The sequence below is a fragment of the Marmota marmota genome, unplaced genomic scaffold (assembly GCF_001458135.2).
Source record: "Marmota marmota marmota unplaced genomic scaffold, marMar, whole genome shotgun sequence".
NCBI classification, from domain to species: domain Eukaryota; kingdom Metazoa; phylum Chordata; class Mammalia; order Rodentia; family Sciuridae; genus Marmota; species Marmota marmota.
In genome coordinates this window covers 279,171-294,358 of record NW_025999924.1, presented here as the reverse complement: position 1 = coordinate 294,358, position 15,188 = coordinate 279,171, and the positions used below count along the sequence as shown (strand labels likewise).

At 34.9% G+C, this 15,188-nt stretch overlaps 1 pseudogene; it reads left to right on the top strand.

Moving 5' to 3' along the window:
* Positions 1-8,458, top strand: part of LOC125615744 — a 13,088-nt pseudogene extending 4,630 nt beyond the window's left edge.
* Positions 8,459-15,188: the final 6,730 nt, after the last annotated feature.

The window sequence follows — 15,188 nt, the reverse complement described above, 5'->3', positions numbered from 1 at the left end:
TATAGATATATATACATATATATATATATATATATATCACTGTGCTTAGAATCTATATCAGCAACTCTAGCATCTTGTTATTTGTTAGGTAAGTGAAACTTCTCAACATCACTGACTTTTATGGAAAAAAGAAAATAATTCAAACCAAAAAGTTAGTGAACTGCTCACAGATATGGAAAAAAATTCCCATCCTGCAGCCAAATAATAGTTCTTTTAGAAAATTCTTATTTCCTGTTTAAATATTTTATTTTCTTATTTAAGCTTTTAGCTGCAGAGCATTTCCCAAGTCCATAACTTCTATGGCTATTGCTGCTGGCTTTCCACACATACCTTTTAGAATTAAGTTCTCATAGCTCATGCCAGGATTTATGTACAGGTCAAAAAAGGCTCATTTGTGTGCTGAGACACAAGTAGGTTGTGTAACAATGTTCTAACCAATAGCTGGCCAATAGCTGCAAAGCAACTTGGTAGCGTGAGCATTTCTGAATAAATGAAAATTGATAGAAGGAAGAGAACTCACTCTAAAATCAAGATACTATTTAGGAGGGCAGTTATGAGCCACTTTAATGAAGAATGTCTCATTTGAAACAGAAAGCTTTCAAAACATGTAACATTTTCTGTAGGCTAAAGATTTAATAACTGTTCTCCAAAGAGGCGTGGGTTTGAACACATATTGGCTTATATGATTCCTTTTATTTATCCTTTCATTCAGTGCCAGTATTGAGCTACTACTGCATGAGTCCTAGAGATAAGATAATGGATAAACAAGTAATGGGGAAAATAATGGGAGAAAACCAGCAAAAAACAGGTAACTAAATATCACTGATAGTTTTAGGTAGAGACAAATGTAAAGTATGAAATAAAACAAGGTAGTAGAATGGACACTGATTGCTGAAGGAAAACGCTTCTCTGAAAAATATAATTCAAGAAAATATGTGAAGGTGAGAAGGAGGCAAACATGCAAACATCTGATGAGATATGTTCCAGGCACAGAAAAGAACAAATGCAAACACCACAAAACATCAACAAGAACCACAATTGGCTTTAAAGCTCAATTAAATAGAAATTATTTAGCTTGTCATAGCAACATCTATGTAACCCAAGCCCAATAAAATTGCATAAGATTCTAAAAGTTAAACTGGTTTCTGCTTCATCAGTATTAAGTTATGACACTAAGAAAATAAGAAAGTAGGAAATGGCCTTTGGGACACTTTTCCTTTACAGATTCAGTTTTAAGGTGTTGATGGAAAAGTTGGATTGTCTTTCTTTAATGCCTGTTCTTTCATTTCATAGGATTTTGCTCTATTCTTGATGTCTTTGCAAATCTGTCATTGTCTCTAAAAATGAAAACTCTGGAGGATTCAACACCATTACTCTATGGAGTTTTTAAACAGACAATGTTTAGTTAAAAAAAAAAACATATATGATAGTTTGGAAGAACTTTCTGACATTGACTTATAATTACTGTGTAAATAATTGATCTACCACTCAAGAAAGCAATCTTCTTCTATTCACATTTGCCTCTCATCAGCTTTTGATGCAAGACCAAAAGAAATGGAATTGTGTGGATATAATTACATGTTGTAGCAGCATTTAATGCATCCAATGTTATTCCTCAAGGACTTAAGGACCCAAAATCTATTCTCTGAATTTATTGGAACTAAGATTTTTTCATTCCTGTATTCAAAATGATTTGGGAACACAACGGGGATAAAGTAGAAGTTCAGAATAATACTTACAGCATTTTAATTAAACTCTTTGCTGATGGAGGCATCCTTTCAAACTTGCACATTGGTGTTTGGTCAAGATAAAACTCCCATTAGCATAAGTGGGTCTATCTAAACTCAATTTCTGAATGCATTTTGAAAAGGTGGCTAGAAACATTAAGGGTACTTGTATTGTTCAAAAGCTATCTAAAAACCCCTTTGAAAATAATGAAATTGTACTAGTAGGCTGGAGTTTTAAGATCACTATATATATCATATGATCCCTTGAAGGAAAATTGATAACACTGAATATATTAAAGTAAAAATAAAAATCTCTTGAGCTGGGAAGTGTTGCTCAGTGATAGAACATTTGCCTTGCATGTGTGAGACCCTGGGTTTTCAATTCCTATTACTAAACAAAAAAATGAAAGTTTCATTCTTAAATAAATATCATGGATTAATTTCAGAAATATTAAAAAATGCTGACCAGCTGTAGGAATATAATTTGTTGTTCATTTTTTTCAAATTAGACAATTAAAAAAATCCTTTTCTCTACATTTCCTTTCTCATAAATTTCATAGAACCAGTTCCTAATATACCCTGTCCTAAGAGTCTTAAGCCAGAGGGAAGAAAAATACTTAAAAGGAAGAGATGCAAATAAAAGACAATTAGGATGGAGATTAACAGGTTTTTTTTTTTTTTTTTTTTAAAAAAAACTCAGTTTCCTTCCAGAAGTCAAGAGGAAAGAGGAAGGTAAAAAGAAGTAAAATGTTTCACTCTTAAAAGGGTTGTATTAGCTTTTGTCTTCAATGTGCATGCAACTATAAATTCTTTCTAGCAAAACTTGACTTAATATTGAAATCTAGGGTTTAAGAGAAAATAATTGTAAAAAAATTGGATGGATGTGGATATATGATAGCAAGTATATTTACATATAGTTAAGGAAAATTAATGATTAGAGTTTAAAGTTGATCTTCAGCACTGAAGATGGGGACAATGTTTTACAATTTTAATTGGGAGTGAATCAGATAAGGTCGTCTATATAGAGAGGATGTGTGCTCCATCTTGGCAGAGTGGAGGTGGGTGGGAAGTAAAGCTTTTCTTTCTTTGCCACTCCTACAATATTCTGACACAGACTGTAAGGAAACTTTTTGCAAAGTTAAAAGGAGAGAGATGGTGTTATATTCGTATATGTCTTGTAATACCTTGTTCTTGTTTAGCATAGATTAAGAATATAAGTCAGCACTCTGAACATTATCTATATCTATTTAAAAAACCCAGAGAGGTATTTCTCCATTGGCCTCATGATAATAATGGAAGTTTCTCAATGATGCAGTATTTGGTGCTGAAATTAGTTTGCATGTACCTATGAGCCTCAATATTTTAACACTTACGTTGATCAAATAAAGATTCCCTCAATTATTACATCTAATTAGTACCAGGATAGATAAGGTTTTTGTCGTGAGTAATGGGTCTTTTAGTGGTGTTACCTGGTGGTATGCAGCAGACACAATACCTGGCTTCAGTGTCAGAACTGGATAGCCAGGTTTCCTCCAATTTAACTTGGAGTATTATCCCAGCTCTCTGAGCTATATTATCTGCATCTAAACCACAATTTCTGTGTTCCTTCTGTCTCTAGGTTTGTCTTCTGAACTGCTAAATATGTTTAAATAATTTGATGTGTTTTTCTTTGCTTTGTCTTTCCTTCATTTGGGAAGGTAGAATATAGGTAAGCAAGAGGAATCTAGCCAGACATTGCCCAGTCAATAAACAGAGAAAAATAAGAACTGGACATGGGAACCTGAGTGAATCCTCGTTGTTTCATGTGCTCCTTTCATGTTCCAGGGACACTTATTAAGACCCAATAATGCAATCTAAGATGAGGCAGGTAAGAGCTTCTCTCCTTATATCCCCAGATATACCCCCTTGCTTCCCTATCAACAGACATCATTGTGTTGGTGGTAGCTGCCATCTTTGCTAGGCAACTTCCTCCAGAGTTGACACTTGGCTGACTTCCTCAAGCTTTTCGTGAAAATAAATTCTTTTTTTTTTTTTGATGAAAGCTTCCATGGGCACTCCAATGACAATTGCAAGCTACTTAATTTTATCTGAAGACATTTTTTTCCTAAAGTATTAAACCACTTTTTAACAAACCATAAAACTGTTTTATTTATTAAATTTTTTGTTTATCAACCCCTTCTCTAGAATAGTAGCTTTACGAGGATAGAGATTTTAATCTATTTTATTTCCTGACCTGTCTGACTCATATAAGTGCTTATGTTGAATGAATATTGAGCAGGACAAATGATAAATTAAAAAATACTTAGCAACTAAAATGTTTAATATATAAAATTATTGTCATCATTTACAATATCTTTACTTTAGAAAGATCCCCAGAGTAAAAGATAAAAGATAAGAAGTTACATGTAAGCTGCACAGATTCTAGTTATCCAATTTTTCTTTGTTTAGCCTACTTATTTGGTGACCTTTGTTGGGGACACCCTCAATTTTCACACCAGGGAAAGTGGTAGAGGACAGAATTTGTGTTTTTCAGTTTGATGGGAGAAATAAATAATTCTTTGAACCTGATTTTGTTAGATGTCTTAATAAATTAGTCATGGGGTAGGGATCTCTGTACAAAGACCTGACATGAATGCTGCTGATATAGAATGTCATTCTTCTGGTTTGAATAGCCATTGGTCTCATTTGTACTCATCACTGAAATCTTTGTTATTTAAGCACACACACTGAGGACACATGCAGGAAGTCAGAGGCATTTGGATATGGCATTCTCTTTGTTAGAGACAATTCATTCTGAGGGATATTTCACATATGGAGGCTGTACACCACTCAGAGCGTAATTACCCAGTTTTACTAATGACAAATAGTGACCTCCATGTTGTTTTAGGTAGAGTTTTACTAGAAGGAATTTGCATAAAATATAGGTGGATATCAGTATCCTCCACTTGTAATTTAGACTGGCTTATTGGCCTTAGTTACCATTGACTTATGTTTTAGAATAGCAGCTTACGTTTATGTTTATTGCAAAAAAAAAGTGAGAATAATTGATATGCCAAATTTGAGATAATATATTTTTTATAATTCAAAAAAAAAAATTTTTTGCAGTTGTAGATGGACAGAATGTCTTTATTTTATTTGTTTATTTTTATGTGGTGCTGAGGATTGAAACCAGTGCCACACACATGCTAAGCAAGCACTCTGCCACTGAGCTACAGCCCAAGCACCAAGATAATATTTTGAGTAGATTTTTGCCAGTGGAAGAAAAATAGACTTAAGGATGAAGTGGATAAGGACAGTAGAGGAGATTTTTCTTTTAAAAAGAGAGATTTTTGAATATAAATAACAAAAACTCAAAGTACAATGATAGATCTCTGTAAAACTTTACTAAGATTGTCAATAGAAAGGATAGGGCTTTGATTGTAAACAACCATGTATACCTATATATGTCCAATAACCTAAGACAAATTATCTTTAGGAATCTATATATTCATTTCTATAAATAAATGAAACACATACTCTAAGAATAAAGGAATTGCACTTGGATTTACTTGATCAGGACTTCCCCCCAATAGAGGAAGCTACTAATAGTAATAGTGACACAATTCAAGCACCTACTGAGATCCAATAGATACAATCGTAAGTGAGGTGTCAAATATGTAACAGTGAATGATTTGCTGTGAAGAGTATAATGACATTTTGATTCAGCTAATGTACTACCAGTTCATCTGTACCTGGAAAAAAAGATCCAACAAAAGTTTCTCTCTCCTAATATAGGAAGATTTTACCTCAAAGAAAAAGGCCAGTTTCCTCTCCATAGAATGCAGAGTACAGTAAATCTTTTTAATTTCATGTTTTGTTGGCATCCATTCTGAATCTAGTTTTCACTTCTAAAAAAAAAGATGGGCTTCATTATCTTTAACACAATTTCCAGTGCTCTTCCATTTTCTCAGTGTGGTTGACCCAGATATCTTCCATCTGCAACAACTTCCTGGTATAACCTGCCTAGGGACTTATAGATGAAATCTATTTGACCTCCCTCACTGATTCAGCATTCCACTCAGACTGAGCAAATATGTTTCAGTGACCAGTCAATCACAGGGTGACCCCATAGAACTTATGCCTAACTTGCTGTGAAACCTACCAATTAGAAGTTCTGAGGGAAATCTGCTTGGGTAATGCACTGGATCCCAGTAAGGTCTTAGCCCATTGGTCTCTCTCTCTCTCTCTCTCTCTCTCTCTCTCTCTCCCCACTTAAAATATTCTTGTTTAAGTGAGGTGTTCTAAGAATTATATGGTCTCTAGTTGTATTAACTGGTCAAATGAAAACAAAACACATGTTGGTTGAATGTGTTGCCTTGTGATCTTCCCATCAGCCTTCAAGGGTTCCCTTCTTCTTTTGTGTACCTGTGAGTTATTCACTACTATATTTTATAATCATATTGACTCCTCTGTCACCTGACTGAAATACCTGACTCTTCCAGTCAGGATGCCCCTAGAAAGTGGACTTGTGGTAGGAATAAACTCGACACAGGACAGACCAGAGCCACTATGGCATCTGTCAGTATGAGTAAGTTTTACTGAGATTGAGGGCATCCTTTCAAACTTGCACATTAGTGTTTGGTCCAGATAAAATTCCCAGTAGCATAAGTGGGTTTATCTAAACTTAATTTCTGAATGCATTTTGAAAAGGTGGCTATAAACATTAAGGGTACTTATATTGTTCAAAATCCATATAAAAACCCCTTTGAAAACAATGTAAATGTACTAGGTAGACTGGAGTTTTAAGATATATATATATAAAATCATATGATACCTTGAAGGAAAATTGATAACTCTGAATATATTAAAGTAAAAATAGATATACATATGAGGACAAATTATGGTTATCTAAATATTTAAAATGATTTTTACTGAGAAGTTATTATAATTTATGCCTATTACATTATATAACAATGACATTCATACAATTCTTTTTAAATATTAAGTTTATCTTGGCTTTATGTCTTCTAGGTGGCAGAATCTCTATATACAAGGACTCTTTATTATTTATCATTGTCTCAAAGCCAAGCATGATTCTGAATTCATGTACATAAAGTAACTTAAAATATTCTTGTTTAAGTGAGGTTGTATTAAGAATGATATGTTCTCCAGTTGTATTAACTGATCAAATGAAAAAGTCATCCACAGAGTGTCCATTTAGTTCTTATGGGTTTGTGAAGTTTCCTCTGGTGTAAGCATCGTTTCAAAACACTGGGCTAGAAGGAACCAGAAAGAAGCATATTAATTTCTTGTAATTTGATGTTTCAACCCCTCTGGCTTCCCAAGTTGAGCCAGCTTTAGTGTTTGGGGGCAAAGGACAGGAGCCTCTTTTTCTCATTAGAGATATGCCTAAGATATGAGTTGTTAGGCCAACAAAAAAATGCCTTATAATTTTCTGTGGTAGGATCTTAGGGGTTACCACTCTGTATGTAGGCTTCTGTCCTAAAGATAAATGTTACAAACTGTGGTGGTAGAATTGAATTTGACCCTGAGAAAAATGAGTTTTTAAATTAAACTCTGCTTTGAGTGAATTATAAAGTCACATATAGTTACAGGCATGAAAACAGAGAGATCTTATGTACATGTTACTTAGTTTTCCTCCCATAGTCACATCTTACAGAACAATAGTAAAGTCTAATAGCAAGATATGACATTGCCACAATCCACCATCCTATCCAGAGGTGTGTTTTATTGCAAAATTTTCACTCATGTAGTGTTAGGGTCTGTAAACAAGTCAAGATGGCGCCTGGCATTTTGCCAGATGGAGTGGTTTGTGAAGTAATGCCATCGAGCCATTAAGTGTGGAGATTCCTTATTGGTTGACTGCTGTATCTAGTTTATGTTAATTAAGATAAGCTGTGTGTAATGTATATATACCTCTCCTGTCCTACAATAAACAGCTCCCACTCCTGCTGTATCAATGTACACAAGTTGCTCGTTACCCCCCCGGTTAGTTTGCTGTAGCCAGACTGCAGCAGATGGTGGCCCGTACGGGGAGCCCTGGGAAACTCGAGGGTAAGTGACAAAAAAAAGCTGCCCGTCCCTAGATAGGATGGAGCAAATCTGCCCGTCTCTAGGCAGATAGGGTGAGAGGAAAAATGGCCATTTTGAGAAAATGGAGAAGAGTGATATAGTATGTTTGTGTCTTGTTTTGTCTTGAAATGTTGTATTGTCTTTGTGACGAAAATATGGAAGGGGTGTTAAGTAAATTACTAAGGGAAAGAGACACCCCAGTGGAACCAAGAATAGTTAGGACATGTGTTGATGGAAGCCCGGGAACTCTAGTCAGAAAGAAAAAGAAAGTTCAGAAGAAGAAGGATTATCAGGAAAAAGTTGCAGCAAAAGGCTATTACTGAATACTTTTCATCACTAGAGGGTGCGTGAATTGGCGCGGCGGCTGCCACGTGTGCAAGCCGGTCATGGCGCAGTAAGGACTTTCCAAGCGGAGGCAGCTGGCTCTTCCCCGCCCGGGAGCGGGACGCCACTGCGAGAGCCCAAATCCAAACCTGACCCGGAGGCACGGTCTCACAGGTTCTTGCTCCCTGTGCCCAGTGGCAGTTTGAGTTCACAGGTTCTTGCTCCCTGTGCCCGGTGGCAGTTTGAGTCCGGGACACTCCCCGGACTCTCCCAGGGGCCATCTGGGGCTGCCCGGGAAGCTGCAGGCGGAAGACGGCCGTGTCCCTGAAGTATGATCATTTCCAAGGCCAGTAACTACAATGGTTCTCCCACACCTGGAAGCTAATGATTAATGAGCACTATTAAGGCTTATTTCAAATGTAAAAAACCTTGAGATAATGTACTAAATTGTTCAGAAGGTTGTTTTCTTAGTGGAATGCTACAGGATTTTCTTTAGCCAGCATTGCCAGAGTTCCTGCCTTCGTCCCAGTGACGGTGAGGACAAGGATGGAAGAATTTCCAGTGTTGCTGAGAACTGGACGAGACTTCGGATCAAGCTAGCTGCCTACAGAACTTACCTGGACTGTGATTTAAGCTAGCTGCCTACAAAACTTACTTGGACCGTGATTTACCTGGACTGTGAGTTAATCTATTGAGACACTGCTTTACCTGGACTGAGACAACAAACTGTAATCTACAACAAATTGTAACTCGGTATCTTTGCTAACCGTGTCATTGCTGGTATAATTTTTCCAAGGGTTTCTTGCATGGAGCCATCAATTGACTTGGTATTGTGGCATTTTGTATCCTCCCCTTCTTCTTGTAGCAGATTATTTATGGTGTTTGTGTAAAAACCACTATGGTCATTATTTAAATTAAACAAAAGGGGGAAATGTTAGGGTCTGTAAACAAGTCAAGATGGCGCCTGGCATTTTGCCAGAGGGAGTGGTTTGTGAAGTAACGCCATGGAGCCATTAAGTGTGGAGATTCCTTATTGGTTGACTGCTGTATCTAGTTTATGTTAATTAAGATAAGCTGTGTGTAATGTATATATACCTCTCCTGTCCTACAATAAATGGCTCCCACTCCTGCTGTATCAATGTACACAAGTTGCTTGTCACCCCCTGGTTAGTTTGCTGTAGCCAGACTGCAGCAATGTAGAATTTTCTGAATCTAAATAGTAGCTAAAAGTTACAGACCAGAACATTTACATAATAATATAGGTTTCTGATTTTGCTTAAAACTATGAGGCCTCCATTCTATCCATGGCATTTGTCTAGATGTAATTTCTATTACACAATGAACAGCATTTCTGTTACACAATGTACGTTCTCACGTTTGTACTGGCCTCAACTGTTCCATGTTTCTCCTTAACAACTGGCTCAGTCATTTATTTGTGTTCCTTTTGCTGTTCCTCCTGCCTGTTTGGAAAGTCTCTAACACTCTCTTTTAGTGTCTTTTCCCCAGTCGCCTAAGCCTTGTTGCTCATCCACCAGAGGGCACTCCATCTCTGCCTGCATGCAACTGAGGCTGGAAGATTGATGGTACCATTAGACCTCTAAAAGGTGAGTAATTGGGGTCCTGATAGAAACAGGCCAAATATTTCTCAAATAAAATAATGCCAGCAGGTAAAAGCAAATGAAATTATATAATGCCAAAAGAATAGTGTTTTATTTCCAATTCTTGACTTTTTCCCTGAGGTCCAAACATATACAACAACCTACTTGACATTTCCACTTGGAAATTTAACTCATTCAAACTTAAACCACCAAAAAAAAAAAGAAAAAAACCCAGAACATTTGTTACCTTCCTCCTAAACCTGCTTCTCTTACAACCCCCAGTTGAGTAACATGTTTTACCATGTACCCAGTCATTCAAGTCAGAGACCTGGCAATCTTGATTCATCTCTACCTCAAGCCATCCTTCTCCTCATGTACTCTCCAATCAAATTCATCCGTGAGTTTCATTGGCTGTACTTCCAAAATATATCTACTTATCATCAAGGCTGAGCCACCATGATTTCTTAACTGCATTACTACATCAGCTTCCTAACTAGTAGTGCTTTCGTTTCCATTTTCCCCCTTAGGATCCATTCTGTATTCTATTTGCCATGTCGCTCTTTTGAAAGCATAAATCACAACCTACAAATTTTTATGCAATCTGAAACCTGCCTCTCTAGTACCTTTTTTTTTATTCTGAAAATTGTACACTTAGTTCCAGTATCTGGTTTTTTTTTTTTTTTTCTGTTTTACAAAAGCATCAATCTCATTTTTATCTTTAGGCTTTTTGACTTGTTGTTCTTTTGTCTTGGATACTCTCTCTTGAGATATCCACAAAGCTCACCCTCATCTTTCACTTCTTAGGGTACACTCCTGTTCTGCTAAATATCACCTCATCACCAAGGCTTCTGCTCATCATCCTAGCTAGAGAGCATCTTCCCCTGCCAGTGCCACCTCTGACCTCACCAGGTCTTCTCTTTGTCGCATTTATCTTTATATTATCATATTTATGTGTTTGCATATAGAATGGCTATCCAAAGCTTAAAAGTACATGTAAGTTCCATGAGGTCAGAGAGCTGATGTGTCTGTTAACTTCTGTATTATCCAAATTCTAGAACATTATCAAGGACATAGTCCATATTCTGAACAATTTGTGGAATGTGTGGATTAAAGGGTGACTTATATGTGATGTTTAAAATTGGCAAAAATTATAAAAGTCTAATGTAAATTCTTCCAAGGTTTAATTACTTTTTAAAATTTAAAATATGCCAGCATGGTGATTAAGTATTTTAAGTTATAGCTGACTGGAATTTCTATTTCCAGTCATGTTAGAGTAACAGAGCACAATTTTGCCATCGTTCCTTAAACAAATAATCAGAGAAATAGATGAAAATAATATGTGTCAGGCATTAGAGAATAATTAGGGCAGGACAGTGATACCTACTGAGCTCCAAGTTTGCTTTACTTTCTTCTTGTAAAGTCTCCAGGTCATAGCATAGGAAGCAAAATCTCAAATATAGTATGGCTATGTGCAAATTGTAGGGACAGAGTTGAACACTTCAAGAAGTCCAAACCACTAGTTTTCAGAGCAGATAAGTGAAGGAGAAAGAGATGCACAGAGAGAGTCTAGAAGTCTGCAAATGGTTCCTCTAAAGTCTTCAGCTGAGTACTGACGGGCACATTCAGACAAGGAAATTACCTGAGGCTTAAAAAAAAAATCATCAAACAATGTCTATAGCTCAGTCAGAGAAAGGAATATTTTGTATCTCTATAAATTGAAGTGAAAATAAATCCTGTAATATACAGGACATCAAAAAGAGTACTTAATAGGACATTTCTTTTTGACAAGGAAAAATTAGCTCAGGACTATTGGCTACCCTGTTTCCACCCAACAAAGCAAAGAAAGCAAGGATTTGAAATGATCAAACTATTTTCAAATAATTTTATTGTGTTCCAGAATAAAATATAAATTTATTTCACTGATATAAAATATGTAGGACCTAAAAAAAAGTTAGAAACATAGTGTCTGGTGTCCAATAAATAATTTATCAAATATTCAAAGAAGCACAATAAGACCCAAAGAAGAAAGTCATTAGTGAAATGGCAAATGTTATAGGATTAGTAAAAATAGAAAACACAAAAATTTCTATGTACTCCTCATACACAAAAAGATATAGAAAAACAAGAACATGTGAAGGAGAAGCATGGACAAGTATTGAACTTGAAAAATGCAAAATACAATGTTCAGATGAAAAAGTCATTGAGTGAGATGGCTCAGAGATTAGATGTGGAAGAATATATTGGCAAACTTGAAACATATCTATGGAAAGACCCTAAATGAGCCAAAGAGAGAAAATTGGATAAAAACAAGAGTGTCACTGCCAAACAATCTAAAAGGCATTCTAATTATGGCATCCCCCAAAGTACAAAGGAGTAAAGAAAAATTTAAAAAAATGATCAAATTTTTTTCAATTGATAGAGGAAACCACAAGTTCAAAGGGGCTCACAAACTTCAACCATACAAAACATGATAAAAAAAATGGCAAGAAGGTACATCCTGATCAAACTGCTTAAAACCAGTGATGAAGAAAAAAATCTTGAAAACACAAGAAAAAGATACATTTTATGTAGGAAAATGAAGAAAATAATGCAAATCAATATCAATATCAGTATGGAAAATCCTTGAAACTATTGGATGCTGAGAGCCATAGCCAAGTAGGACGCATGGCATTTTTGGTTGAAAGGTGACCCTGCTCAGGGATTAGAGTGGCTTCAGGTTTAGGGTGGATCCTGCTGGATTAGGGTGGCTCCAGGTTTAGAGTGGATCCTGCTGGGAATAGGGGTATCCTGCTGCCTCAGGCGCCCGCTCCTTGAGTTCCCATTGAGTTCTCCCGGAGTTCTGAGAGAATTGGTACGCAGAGCCCAGTGGAGGGAGTGTATTTTTTCCCAGAACGTGCATGTAGAGTGTTGGTGAGAGTTCGGGAATAAAGAGTTGCTGTTTGAATCTACAAGGCTTTGTGGTGGCTCCGTTATTTTGTGCCCAGACAGACTGCGGCATTGAAATAAAAAACTTATCAAAAATATCCTTTAAGAAGAATGAGAAAAATAAAAGAATTTTTGGATATATAAAAGCTAAAAAGTCTCATTAGTAGCACTGCAAAAAATGTTATTAATGGAAACCTTCTGGGAAGATGGAGATTAACAGAAATAATCAGGGAATGAGTATTAACAGAAATAGTCAATGTGCAAACAAAAACAAAATATAATTTTCTTATTTTTAAATTTCTTTAAAACATAATTAAATTTCTAAGATAAAAATAACAACAATTGAAGTTTATACTACATATGGATGGTTGAAATAGCTCAAATAGTGAGAAGTGGAAATTAAAAGTCTACTGTAATAATATTTTTGTTTTATGGGAATTAGGACAATAATACATGAAGGTACAGAGTGATATATAGGAGACTAAGATTAAGATTTTTTTTCTATCAAAGTACATCTCATAGCAAATAATATTATTAGGGATAAAAAGGTATTTTATAATGATAAAGGTGCCCATTAATCAGGACATAACTTTTCTAAATGTTTATGCTACTTTACACAGCATTTCAAAATACATAAAGCAAAATCTAATAGAACTACAATCAGAAATAAACAAATCCATGATTACACACACAGATTTTAATACGCTTCTATGAATAATGAATAGTACAAGTAGAAAGAAAATCAGTGATACAATAGACTTGCAAACACTATCAACCACAATGACCTAGAATATTCAACAAAATAACAGCACAATACGCATTCCTAAGTGCACATAGAACATTCTTCAAGAGAGACCATCCTCTGCCATTAGTCTGCATAAATGAAAGGATTCAGATATGGCAAAGCATACTCTCTGATCACAATGGAAATAAATTCAAATTCAAATAATTAAAAAGTTATGTATGCAAAATTCTGAAATATTTTAAAATTAAGGAAAAGATGTCTTAGTAACTGATGCATTAAAAAGAAATCAAAAGGGAAATAAGAAGTATTTTGGACTGAAAGGAAACAAAAACAATATGTCAAAATTTATGGTATGAATCTAAAGGAATGGTTTTGAAGAAATGACTTAAGCTTCTAATGTAATAACCAAGGAGAAGCAGAGATTGAATCTAAAACATGTTGAAGTAATCAATGAAAGAGCAGCAAATTACACTCAAAGAGCAGAAAACGGAGCAACAGAAGACAGAAAAAAATAGAGAAAAAAAAATCAATGAAACCAAAAGCTAGTACTTTGGGAAAAAAATCTATAAATATGATTAACCTGTAGGCAGACTGATGAGGAAAAAAATATCAATATTAGAAATCAAAAAGGATCACTGCAGACTTAGTGGATTAAATTGACAATGAGAATATTTTGTAAAAAAAATCTTGCCTATAAACTCTGACAGCTTAAACAAAATGGACAAATTCCTTATAATTATTGATTCTAAACAACATTATATCTATTAAATAAATAGAATGCACATTAGAAAATATTTTTACAAAGGAAACGCCAGGCTCAGAAGTCTCCACTAGTGGATTCAATGTAATATTTAAAGAAGGGAAAAACATTTATCCCCTGACAAATCTTTCCAGAAAATAGGAGAGAAGGGAATACTTCCAAACTAATTTTACAAAATCAATATTGTTCTCATTTAAAAAAATAACTACAAGTAAGAAAAAGTACAGAACTATAACTGCTCATGAGCTAAGAGGCAACAATTCTTAACAAAATTTTATTCAGTCCAATCTAGCAATGTATAAAAAGAATAGTATTTCCTAACCAAGTGAGACTCATCCCCAAAAGATTAAATTTGATATTACATTTAAAATTCGTGTATTTCACCATATTCACAAGTTTTTAAAGAAAAACAAACAAACATATGATCATCTTACTAGATTCTAAAAAAGCATTTAATAAGAAATCTAACATATGATGGAAACCTTCAAGGCATTAGGGACAGAGTGAACTTAACTCAACCTGATAAAGGTTTAAAAGTGGCAATTTTTTTTTAGAATCAATATCAGTCTTAATAGTAAAAGACAGAATGCTTTTCTGCCTTTACTTATTATCAGGATGATAAAGAATAACTGCTGCAATCACTTCTACTTCACTATATTGTGCTAGAGGAAATACCCAGTGCAATAAGACAAAAGTAATGAGAGAAAGAGGGGTGGGGAGGATATGGGGAGAGAGGAAAAGAGAAAGAAATGCAATATATACATAATTGCATTGGAGATATAAAAATACATTGATGACCTAAATACTCCATGTAGAAAATCTTAGGTAATTCATAAAATAGCTATAAAACCAAGAAACAAATTTAGGATTATTATATGATGAAAGGTCAATATATGAAAATCAATTGTATTTATGTTTATTAACAAGAAGAAATCAGAAAAATAAACAAATATGAATTCAGTTGAATCAATTATAAAATAATCACAGTTAAATTTTATTAAAGCTTTCAAGATATACATTCTGGAGACTAATTTCTA